The sequence below is a fragment of the Castor canadensis genome, chromosome 7 (assembly GCF_047511655.1).
Source record: "Castor canadensis chromosome 7, mCasCan1.hap1v2, whole genome shotgun sequence".
Classification (NCBI taxonomy): domain Eukaryota; kingdom Metazoa; phylum Chordata; class Mammalia; order Rodentia; family Castoridae; genus Castor; species Castor canadensis.
In genome coordinates this window covers 2749757-2762504 of record NC_133392.1, presented here as the reverse complement: position 1 = coordinate 2762504, position 12748 = coordinate 2749757, and positions in this window count along the sequence as shown.

Below are 12748 nucleotides of genomic sequence, written 5' to 3'. Positions count from 1 at the left end.
GACTGTCAAGAGTCCACAGGTAGCCAAGCAGGGCTGGTGTGCATGGCCATCAACCCTGGGCTTGAGTTCCTGCACTGCTGTGGTGGCCCAGGGAACCAGGGTTGACTTCGGCATCCCTTCCATTATTGAAAAGTGGGAAACCAAGAGAGTGTGGTCTTTTCTTTAAGCAAGATGATGGAAAACTCTTTGAGTTCATTCATGAAAAAGAGGCAAAACTTCATTCCAGCACAAGCAGAGATGTCCCTTCCTGGATGTAATGTGTTGTTACTAATCCTTTAGTTTCTCACATTTTTCTTTTGAAAAGGGTCTCACTCTTCAACTTAATGAGATGTGCATTTCATTTTGAGAAACCAATCACCTAAGGTTGAAATTTGGGATTCAGGCAAATCCAGCCCCTGGGTGATCGCATTCCAAGGTAGAAAAGTTGGCCCTCCTGAGCAGGAATGACTGGAACCTCAGCCTTTGTCTGGGTCTTCGCAGGGAAGGACTGGTGTTTTCACACCTGAAACGTGGCTCAGTGTCTTCCTTGAGAACTTCAGGGCCATCTCCTTAAGGACAGGCTGCCTTTGTGTCCTCTGCACACTAGAATGACTCCAGCTTCTTCATGCACACACATGACTCTTATGTAGAGAGCCCTGTGCTCCCACTGCAGGCTTGGTGAAGGTGTTAAGATGCCTTATAGGAAAACAGTGATATGTGGAACACTGTCAAAGCTTGCATAAGTAATTATCTGCTCTGGAGGTCAAATGAGATTCCACTTAAATTAATTAAAGCTACAGGATCCAGACTAGATGTGAAGAAATTATTATTTTCTCACCTTTACCGTTCTCCATAGTCCTGGAGAGGGTCCAATTAGAACTTCAGGGAGGGGAGAGATTTGTGTCCATTAAAATTAAGCTTGCATAGAACTGGACAGAACATCTGTTAAATTGTGATTAGCCAAATTTCCCAAATTTCATTTGGGCTGGTGCTAAAAGGACACATTTGCCAAATAATGATGAAGACAGATGCTCCAATTACATGATCATATTTGCAAAACCAGTTTGCTTAAAGTCAGAATGTCATTAGATAAAATGAAAGCTAAGTGAGGCGGCCCAATATTTCACTTTCGTGAGAGGCAGAGAACCACTACGACACACGTGCATCGCTGTGGAGCCGGCTGTGTGTCTCTGGTCTAAAAACAATGTTTTTAGTGGGAATCATGTTTGATCTAAATCTCCCCAAGAAATATGTAGATCTGACCAGTGATGTGAAATAAAGGCACAGACACAGCTGTAAATTTTGTAATATTGAACTTTTAGGCTTCACATACAAGTCCTGTGAAATGGGCCCACTGTGAGCCTAGTGGCTCTGTCAGCAATGCATGGCATAAACCACCTTGTAACTAGAAACTGCAGGCATGTGGTGTGGCCAGCGTGCATGAACACCGGCGCTCAGGGGCATGGAGGGAGGGGCGCGATGGACTTGATGCTCCTTGCTTCTCACCCTGCTGTCACTGGGTATGGGGTGAGGTCATGGAAGGCTGTGGAGGGAGCTAGCGCTTACAACTGGGCTCCCTCATTTGGGGGCAGCCCTGGGGCCCCTCCCTTGGGTCTCAGGGGCCTTGACCTTTTGTCTTGCAGAGGGGCTGATGGTGCATGCCTGTCTCCAGGACTCTGCAGAGATGCACTCACCGAGGTCAGCAGGGGTTAATATAGTTCCAATTAAATTGTATTCAAGTCACTGTTCCCGGACCTAAATGAATGAACTCTTAAAAATTGTTAGTAAGAGCATAGCGTTTAACTTGAAAAGTAGCATAAAAGGTAGTAAATCTTCATGAGCGACCCCCTTCCTGGCACTTTTGTTTAGAACAAATATACTCCATGTCGTGGTAGTGGAGACCTCCTGTGGACACTGCATAGGTCCATGGCATCGGGGCCAGGAGACCTCCACAGCCATCTGGGGCCATGGTAGCCCTTGGCAGGAGTGCCCATGGACCTCTTTCTGCCACCCTGGGTTGCTTTCTGGCCTCTGCACTTTGTAAATGCCTTCGAGCCTCCACAGCGGGCACAGGGTGGGAAAACGTCAACTGCCCTATGGAAAAGAATGCACTGCTGAGGGACTGCAGAGAAAGGCCCCTGCCTGGTTGCATAGTGACAGCTTTCTCTGTGACAGGCCACCCATCAGTCTTGCCTGAGTTGTGGGGCCAGTTGATGCAAGGGCAGGCCAGGCCAGGGACTGCTGGCCTCTGAACCCTTTCTGTTACCCTGTTCCAGGGTGCATAGATTTCTTCTCCTCTGCTCATGCGCCTTATGAACTGACCCCATTGTCATGTCCTAATGGGCTTAAAAAACCAGGACCCACCTGTCACTGTTCCTGCTGCCCTGGAGCGCACAGAGAAGTGGATGACAGATGCATCCATAGCAACCAGGAAGGCTGTTCTTAGGGTGCTTTGCATTTTCCAAGCATTACTCTGTCATAGCATAGTCAGTGCCCTCTCGGAAGGACAGAGCTCTGGGGAAAAGGGGGAAGGTGGAGGGATGGTGACTGGGACGGACAGGAAATGTGGATGAGGTGATCTTAAGGATGACTGATGCTTCTGCAGCTTCATCTTTACAGAGGTCAAGGGCCATGGCTTCTACTTCTCTCTAAGGAATCAGAATTTGATTTTTTTTTTGTGGTACTGAAGTTTGAACTCAGGGCTGAGAGCTTGCTAGGCAGCCTCAATCCTTTTTGCTTTGGTTATTTTTTGGATAGAGTCTTGTGTTTCTGTCCAAGTTGGTCTCAACCTCAATCCTATTTAAGCTTCCCACATAGCTGGGATGACAGGCACATACCACCAATGGCCAGCTTAATGGTTGAGATGGGCTCTTGCTAACTTTTTGGCTGGGCTGACCTCAAACTGATCCTCCCGATCTCCACCTCCTGAGTAGCTGGGATTATAGGCATGAGCTACTGCAGTTGGCTTCAAGTTTGATTAAAAAATTACCTGAAAACAATTTTGAGTGATATGCTTTAATTAAAGACATTTGATAACTTTTCAGAAAATGGGAATTAAAGTATATTTCCAATCTGGTGCTCACTTGGCTGAGCTGACTGATTCTGTTTCATGCATTGTTTCCACAAAAGTGCTTAAATTATGATTCAGATTTGCTCAGTGGGCTCTGGAGCTGCAGAGTTAATGGGATGGAGTCCCGGCTGCATTTGGAGGTAATTAGGTGGAGAGCAGTCGCCAGGCTATTTTGGTGTTTGCCAAATATTTTGAATATGTGTTAAAAGTGATAATCAACTTTATCTTAATTGCCTCTGCATTCAGTTAACAGGTGATTAATATGATTAATATAAAATTTTGCTCATGAAAGATCACGGCAAGGAGAGTGGAAGGGAGCCTGAGTTAGGCGGGGAGGAGCCCAGAATAACCATGGTGTTGGCGGTTTCTTCCTGGCTTCTGTAGCGCTTGCTAAGCCTTAATTTGCATTTCATCCACGATCACAGAAGGTTCCCTGACGTCTGTGCTGGAGTCTGGGCAGTGTCCCCATCCAGCGTCCCTTCCCTCTCATTTCTCTCACCTAATCCCAAATCAGTGACCTGCCTTTCTCCTTCCCCTTTGTGGGCCCAACCCCATGCCCTATTCAAGTTACCGTAACCCACTGGCCCCAAATTCCCAACCAAGTTGTTCCTTTCATGGCTCCTACAAAAACTGCATTTTGTGTCTCTGCCCTACTCAGGGTGATCCCCTGGTCGATGCACTCAGGCTGAATCAAGACAGGGGCTTCATTTTGCCATCATCAGAATGACTGGGATTGACTGAGCCCTGTGTGCAGAATGAGAACCATGTGTGGTTATGAAAGATTGGTGCCAACAAAAGCATGTACACATGTGTTTTGTGGAATTTGTTTCACTGTCTTCCGATGGAGCGAGGGTGGGTGGCCCAATCTGTCAGGGTCCCACAAATCCCTGCCCAGGCTGAGGTCATCTCCATTTCTTTGCCCGCAGTTGTTTGGATTTCAGATTCAAGACAGAAAGTTGATTGACTATATATTTGTAGATCTGTTTACTGATGAGGCAGATCTCAAACAGGCTAGAAGTTTATCTGTGGATGGCTTAACACTCCCATGACCATTTGCTGTGTTTCTGTCACCCAAAATCCATACATTGAAATCCTCACCCCCAAGGTATTAGGAGGGACTTGGGCCTCATGAGTGGGATTGGTACCCTGATAAGATAGGCTCAAGGGAGCTCACTCTCCTCTTCTGCCACACTAGGACACAGCAACAAGAAGGTACCTTCTGTGAACCAGAAAGCAGAGTCCTCAGGGGAACACCAAACCTCGAGTGCTCTGAGTGTGGACTTCCCAGACTACAGAAGCGTGAGAAATAAATTTGTGATATTTATATACTACAGGTGGTTTGGTATTTTGTTATAGCAGCTTGAACAGAATGAGGCACCATGTTCACAGCCAGGGTGTTTAGATTTGTGGAAGGAATAGTCTCTTTAATAATGGCGCTGAAGAAATCCACAGGCAAAAGAACAAAATTGGATCCTATCTTCAAACCGTAGTCTTAAAATTGAATCTGAAACAAAACTCAACTCAAAATGCATTTCAGGCTTCAAATGTAAGACCTGGATCTATAAAACTCCTAGAAGAAAGTAAGGGAAAAGTGACAAAACTCCTGGAAGAAAGCGAGCGAAAAGTGACTTGAAATTCACTTTGGCAATGGTGTTTTGCCACTCACACCCAAAACCCAGCAAGGAAAGCAAAAATAAACATCGAAGTGAAAAAGCTACTGCATAACAAAGGAAACAGTCAAAAACATGAAAAGGCAACCTATGGACTGGAAGGAAATACTTGCAAACTATAAATCTGATACCTAAAATATATAAGGAACTCCCACAGTTCCCTAGGGGAAAAAAATCCAAATAATCTGATAAAAAAATGGGCAAAGGACCCGAATAGACATTTTCCCAGAGAAGACACACAAATGGCCAACAGGTACATAGAGATCACCAGTACCATCAATGAGTGGGGCAGTGGGACCTATGAGAGATCACCTCACACCTGTTGGAATGGTCATTATGGCAAGACAAGAGATAGCAATTGTTGGCAAGGAGGTGGAGGAAGGGAAGCCCTTGTGCCCTGTTGACAGCCATTATGGAAAACAAGTATGGAGGTTCCTCAAAAAAGTAAAGAGAATGGCCTCATGAACTCACTACTGGGAATAGATCCAAAGGAAACGAAATAGCAACTTGTTGAGATATCTGAGCTCTCGGTCATCAAAGCACTATTCACAGTAACCCAATATGGAAGTCACCTAAGTGCCAACTGATAGATGCAAGCTAAAGAAAATGTGGTATTTGTACACAATGGAGCATTATAATATCATTCAGCCTTGGAAAAGGAGATCCTGCTATTTTTGGCCACATTGATGAACCTGGAAGACCTCATGCTGAGTGAAATAAGGCAGGTGTAGAAAGACAAATACTGTGTGATTTCACTCATGTAAAATCTAAAAGATGTAGAAACAGAGAAAAGAATGGTGGTTATCTGGGGCTGAGGAGGGGGTAGAATGGGAGACAAGTAGGTCATGGGCTCATTGTGCAGTTGTGGAGTGAATAACACGTGGCATGAAGATTGCAGGTAATGATGCACTGTAACTGAAATGGGTTCTGGGAGTAGACCAGGTGCTTTTACTAAAAATGGTCTTGATGAACGGTAAAGGTATGCCAGTGAGCCTGGTGGTGGTAATCCTTTCATTGTGTATGTGGTGTTGCTCAATCTCCATCACTAGGGCAAACTACCTGAGATTTTGTGGCTCACAGTTTTGTAGGTTTTAGTCCATGGTCACTTGGTCCCATTTTCCTGGCCTATAGGAGGCAGAGCATCATGGTAGGGGCATGGATTGGGGAAAATTTGCTCAACTCATGGTATCTGGGAAGCAAAGTGCAGGACCCCAATGACCTCCTTCCTTCTACTAAATCCCCCCCACCCCCCATAGTGCCATCAACTAGGGACAAGGCCTTCAACACATGAGCTTCTGGGGACATTTAAGATGCAAATCATAATGGTCTGTATACCACACGTCACACACCTTAGACATAGACAACAAAATAATTTGCTGGACAAATCTCAGATGCAAATTTTGAACCTCAGCCACCTTGCGTGTAGTCCCTCCCTGCCTCTGCTCCCCACCGCAGTTCTCGCTGTCAGGCACAGTGCCGTTGGCACGGGCCTGCCCCATGAAGATGAGCTTCATGAAGCAGGAGTTGGTCTGGTTTGCTCCAGGCTGACTCCAGGGCTTCTGACCTCCACTCTACACATGGAAGTCACTCCACAAACACCCGTGTCAAAAGGTTGAGCCCATCATTTCTACTCTGACATCCAACAACCCCATCAGTCTTTCCATATTGTGGGGAAGCACCAGCAGTCTTGCTTCTGGACAGAAGACCTCAGTCCACACTCCACAGACACACAAAGGCTGAAGGAGAAGCTGGGAAAAGGTGAGAGTGAGAAATTGAGCCCCTATCTTGTACCAACTGATCAATGGAGCCACTATGCTTAACAGCATGTCAGATTTGAATGAAAATAAGAATTGAGCTACATCAGGTTATAGGACTGCCGTTGGCATGACTCCATTCCTGTAAAAACAAGCACCCATTTCTGATGGGGTGGTTTTTAAGACTCTCTCTCTTTCTCTCTCTCTCTCTCCCTCACCTATCTATTTTCTCTTTTTCACTCCCTCTCTTGCCCAGACTAGCAGGTGGGACCTTTCCTGCAGAGACCATGTGTGCTTGGTCTTTTACGGATGGAGCCTACTGGGATTGTGTGGGAAATGGTGTTCACCCTAGTCAGGCAGAACAATTCTCTGGTGCTTTTGAGGAAGCAGGGATGGAGACCAGATTCACTGGCCATTAATTAATTGCTTGACAGCTATTGGTCATCTTCTGGGAGCCAGTCACTGCGCTCTGGAGCTATAGAGATGTGCCAGTCAGACTTCTCAGAGACCCTGAACCAATGGGACATATGGAGATGGGTAAGAGGTGATTCATCATGGAAGCTCACACAGTTATGGAAACTGGGAGCACCCACCATCTGCCACCTGCAAACTGGAGGTGAACTCAGAGCATGGTTCAATCTGAGACCAAAGGCCCAGGAACAAGCAGAGCCAATAGTCTGGTTGTCATCAGAAACCAAAGGCCTGAGGGCCACGAATTGGGGTGGGAGACTGAGGGCTCCAGAATCCAGAGAGAATTTGCCTCCCCTCCACCTGATCTATCCTGGCCCTCAAGGACTGAATGATATCGTCCCATCTTCGTGAGGGCAGATCTGCCTTACTCAGTCCACTGATTCAAAACTCACCTCTTTTGGTAACTCACTCATGGACACACCCAACTCTCTGTGCAGCCTGTCAAGTCAACCCATAACACTGACCATAGCAGGGAGATAGCTGCTGCTCCTCTGTGGGCAGAGGTGGTACAGGGTGTTTGTGCTCTAGGTGACCTGGAGTTAGGAGGCTGTCCTGGTGGAACCATGAGAGGGAAGTGTTGCAGACAGGGGAGTTTGCTGGGCTGTGTTCTCTTCACTAAGTCACACTCTAGAACAGCCCTTGGAGCTGTGTCTCCCTGTGAGTCCTGGGTATTTAGGTTCACAGGTATGGCCAAGGTTTGGCCATGGACAATGAGCAGTTGATGTCACTAAGTTTTCATCTTTCTGCATATTTGGATGTACTCCAACAAAGAGAAAGAAACACGAGCCCCTTCCAGTGAAAAAGTAAACCAATGCAACCCTTCCCAGCCTGGCCTGGGAGCTCACATTCTGTTTTGCCAGCGCCTGTGTCCCTGGGCCTGCCCCCCACTCGGTGGCCAAATTAGGAGTATAGCTGATCAAGTCTTTTCCTTTCTCCCCAAATTATGGGCAGACTTAGAGTTTGCTGCTGATTAATTCATAATGTGAAATATTTGCTATGCAAATCTAATTTCTTAACTGTCATCTTTTATTTGCCAATGTGGCAAGCCTTTATTTGTTTCTATTATAAAACCAAATCCCTAAAACTCTTAAGTTCTTAATATTTTGAAATTTCAATTATACACCCCGATCATATCTCTATCTGCGATAGCATTTGCATGCAGGGAGAGCTGGCTGTAAACACAAGTGCCTTTTGAAGTGAGGAGAGTTGCTTGAGTTTCCAGCAAGAGCTCCATGCTGGTGTTTGCTCAAGAAAAGTCATTTCCATAGGCCAGCCAGAGGAGGGCCCTGGGAATGCAAAGGCTTTGGAGGAGCCTGGCTGTGATTCTGACTCTGGGCTAGGACTTGGTGTTTGGAGAGCCCTCAAGGTCCCAAGATGGATTCCCCATCTGGGGATAGCTCACCCGGTAAGCTATGAGCTTGATGTTCTTATGGTCTATACTTGAATATATGTTTGCAGATTTTAACTGTTGTAACTTAAGCCAAATAAACACACCTTTCTTAAACACCATGGCCAAAGCTAATCAGATACTGTTTCCGGAAGGACTGAGCCAGACTTTGGCGAGGTCTCCATCTCTTCACCCTCCTTTCTCAGCATACACCTGTAGATCCAGCCCCTCTCACCTGGCAAATGAAGGTGAGGGCTTCACGGTAGATTAGAGACCTGTGAGGGATGGAGGTGAAAATGCTGCCTTGAGAATGTGTCCACAATGGAAAGCCAGAGACCAAGACTGGACTCGGTACTTGCAGAGGGATGGACAGCCGTAGGCAACCACTGCAATGGTCATTAGAGCCCTGTCCAGAGACTGTTGGCTGAGCCAGTTCATCCAATGTCAGAGCCAGGATGATGGTGTTTGAGAGGTGAGAGAAAGAAGTTCCTTGGAGGAGGTTCCCTGTGAGCAGACCTGCAGGGAGGGGACGTCTGGGCCTTCCACTGGGGGTGCCATCTGTCTCAGGTCTCATTCCAGGTACCATATGTCCTCTTTGCTCAGCTTGTAGTGGTAACTACTGGAAGAATTATGAATGGTCTAGATTTGGATCATGTCAGCCTGTCCTTGACCCAGGGTGCACTGTGCATCAGGCTTGCACCTGGGGGTTGCTGCTGCTTCTCTCAGGTCCTGGATGTCCCATCCACGGTGGCTTGTCTGGGATGCTTTGCATGAGCTGTGACTCTAAGGCTGCTGCTCAGTGTTCTTCTGGGAGGATCCCTTGGGGAAATGTGGGTAAGGAAAAGGCAGCAGGGAGGGGCTGCATGTCTCCTGCCGAGTGTCTGATGCCATGGTGTGGGGAAGGAGAACGCTGGGTACTCTCACAGCCTTCCCTCCGAGTCTGCCATCATGCTCACAATGATAGACTCAGCTGCAGGGGTGCTGGGGGCCGTCTGTGTATCCATCTTAGAGGAGCCCTCAGTGCAGCATGTGTTGTTGACTTCTCCACTGGTCTCTGGGGATTGGGCCAAGGGAGGGCTGAAGGAGGGTGTTCAGTTTGGAGTGTTGATTCTCTCAGACTGAGCTTGTTTGAGCTCTGAGTAGCCTCCTCAGTACCATCCTGATGGTCTGGAGCAGGTGGAATAGTGACTTTAAGACGCTGCACAGGAGCCACCTTCCAGCTCCTTCCTGACCTCCTGCTTCCACTTGAGATGGTTGACGGTGCCTTCCTTGAGCAGGCAACACTGACTACCTGCAGGGCTTGTGCCTGCCTGGAGGGTCAGAGGAGGAAACCAGGGTCAGTGTGGACCTCTGCCTGGGTGTTTAGCAGGATCAGTGTCCTCTCCTTGCCTGTCTGGTGGGCTTGTACTAGACTGGTGCCATTTTCTTCTTTCAGGGGGACAATGAAGCTTCACATGTCCTCAGCACGCAAGTCACTCCCGCATTCACTGCATGGCTCCAGCCCTTCCTGCAATGAGGCTGGGGTCCCAGCCTCGAGGACACAGTGATGGGTAAGGCTGTTTGTGCGCCAGTCTCCCGAGAGCTGGGCAGCAGATGGCATCCTAGCCCAGATGGTGCCCTCAGCTGCTCAGACCAATAAACTCCCAAGCCTCACCCAATAAAAGTCTATCCCTCACTCCTGAAACTGCCCCATGTGGGCTGAAGGAGGGGAGGGCTCTGTTCCATGTAGTCACCCAATGCCCAGGCATTGTCCATCTTGGAGGTCACAGCTCACCAATGAATACAGGTTGGAGAGAGTGGAGGATCTCCCAGGGGGTTTAGGGTGAAGCCACATGGCCCTCTCCAGTTGGGCAAGGTCTCAAGGATGGACAGAGCAAGTAGTGAGCACCATGTGGGATCCTTGATGCACTGTGAGAAGGGACGGACTCATAGCCATTCTGTGACAGCTCATTGTTCTACGGCTGGACAGAGCCTCACATTTTCTTCCAGAATTTGAAATGATGTCTGACTGAAGAAAAGAGCTGTCAGGGCAAACAAGCCTTTCCAGGGTTACAGAAGGCATGGTCTATGATCACTGCCACCTAGAGTGCGTTCTGCTTGTCTGTAGAGAACCAGGGACAGGGAGAAGGGCCAAACATGTTCCCCAAGAGGAAGCTTTCTATTCTATTGACGGAATGATTCTGTACCACTGCTCTTTCTCTGTGTTTGTTTTGTTATTTGAAATTTTCTTTCACAATCTACCAGGCTTGGCATATTCCTTTGTTTCACTGTTTTTCATCTGTGCCTAGATTACATGTTTTCGGCAGCATCTGCTGTGAATTTTAATTACGATGCTCAACTCAAAGGAAGCCTTGCAAAGCAGCCTGCGTCGTTAGCAGTCCAGGGCCGTGTTTACAGCACAGACGGAGGTTACAGAGTGCGTCGGGAGACTTGGAAGCCAGACAAAGGAATACAATCCAACCATCTTCCCTTGTCTCGCTGCCCCCTTTTAAAGAGACCTCTGTAGCAAGGGACCATTATGCGTAAAATTACTTTTTTTTTTGGTTTTTTTTTTTTTTTCCAATAATTGTCCTTTGGTTCTTTAAGGCAATATCACAAAGCCTCTGTAGCTTTAAAGTAGCAGTTATGGGATTTGTAGCCGGACTGAATGGAAAATGCATTTCTGTGTTAGGTTGCCTCAAACTGCAAAAATAGGCTTATAAAATGTCATCAAAACTGGGCTGTGATTACTTATTAGCCCAGGAAGACTTTCTGGGATATATTGGAATTGAGACGTGTGGGTCCCCCGAGGTCTCCTGAGCTCAGCTGACTTTAGTACAATCTCTATGTCTCTCAGCACGGAAGCCTGACATATCCTGCTCTCCTGGGAGAGCCAGGCGGGGCTGTGGGTGCCCAGGGCCAGGGGCCAGTCCTCTTCCTGAACACAGCGGGTGGAGCGTTCTGCCAACATCAGAGTCCATTCCTGACAGCAGATTTTGTCTCTGTCCTCAGCATTCACGTGAAGCCGCACCCTGGCTACCTTTTATTTCAGAAACAAAAAAAGCTGCTGGTTGTAAACCATGATTATGTGGTGAGTATTTGACTACCACCATGAGTAAAGAGGAGCCCAGGACTGAGAAGTTAGAAGTTGCATCTCTTGAAGCCCTCTGTCCCAGGCTGACTCTGATGATCTGGACTTCCATGGAGGTGTAGGGGAAGGGTGGGGAGAAGGGGCTTGGGGTCCTGCTTCCAGATGCTCTGTGAGTGTCCCTGGAGGGCAGGAGCAGGCTGGTCATCCTTGGGAGCCTTGGACTTTGCTGCTCTGCTCTTCTGGCGAGCTGGCCTGGGAAAAGTCTTACTTCTCCTCCATCCATCTCCAACCAGGCCCCTTTGCATTATCCCTGACCTGCTCACCAAGGTTCTCCCTGGTGTTGAATCCTGGGCCATCCAGACCCTCCGCCTTGCTGATGCTCTAGTCTAGGGCATGTGGGAGGATGATCTGGAGTTTGTACGTGCCTCATCCTTCCCTTCCTGACCTCCGTGGCTTTGAATGTACTAGAGACCCTAGGCATGCCTTTGGTGATGAAGCCCCAGTTCTCTGCTCTTCCTGGTTGTGCTGCCCACTCTTCCCTTATTTCCTGAAGACTCTGTTCTCTCTTCAACCTAGAGGTGGATCCTTCTATCTCTGCAAATGCTGAGCGAGAGGCAAGCTTGCAAATGACCATCATATTGCTTTGAGGAGAGCAGAGCGCTTTATAGGTTCAGTAAGTGGGTTTTGACTTTCACCTCCTTTGCCTCCTCAAGGTGTGCTGAAATGAGGCACATGGTTTGTGCATGGAAGCTGGGGAACCTTGAGAAATGGGTTGGCTGTTTGATGCAGCAGTAGATCAGGGCTTGTTCTCAGGCTTGTGGAATCTGCAGGGAGTGGAAGTGGTTTGATCTGTTCCATGGGAGGTGTTGTCCTGGTAGCTGCTTCAGAACAGGGCACCTTCCAAGAGGCCCTTCATACAGGACGAGCAAGGGCAGATGCTACCCCCACTGTACATGGGACGTTGTGGAAAAGGTGGGGCTGCTGATGAGTGGCATAGGCTTGTCTATACAACTGATCTTGATGCTGGACACACCCCAGAACTATGCGGGCTCAGTTTGACCTTCTCTATGCTTAGTCTTTGGGCCTGTTTGCAGTGGCTAGCTGGCTTGTCTCTGTCAGACCTGGTCCAGGGGAACCTGTACTCAGAGGAAAACAACCACTCCAGAGCAGGTAGCTCAGGTCAGGATGGACAGACTTGTCCTACTTCTTCTTTAACTGAGGCTAGCTTCTCAGGGATTACCTCACCAGTGTCACACAGGGACAGTTCACAGGGATGAACTGCAAATGGGTGCTTCCTACAAACCAGAGACTCCAGTGGATCAGAGCACAGATGAACAAAGACCTACT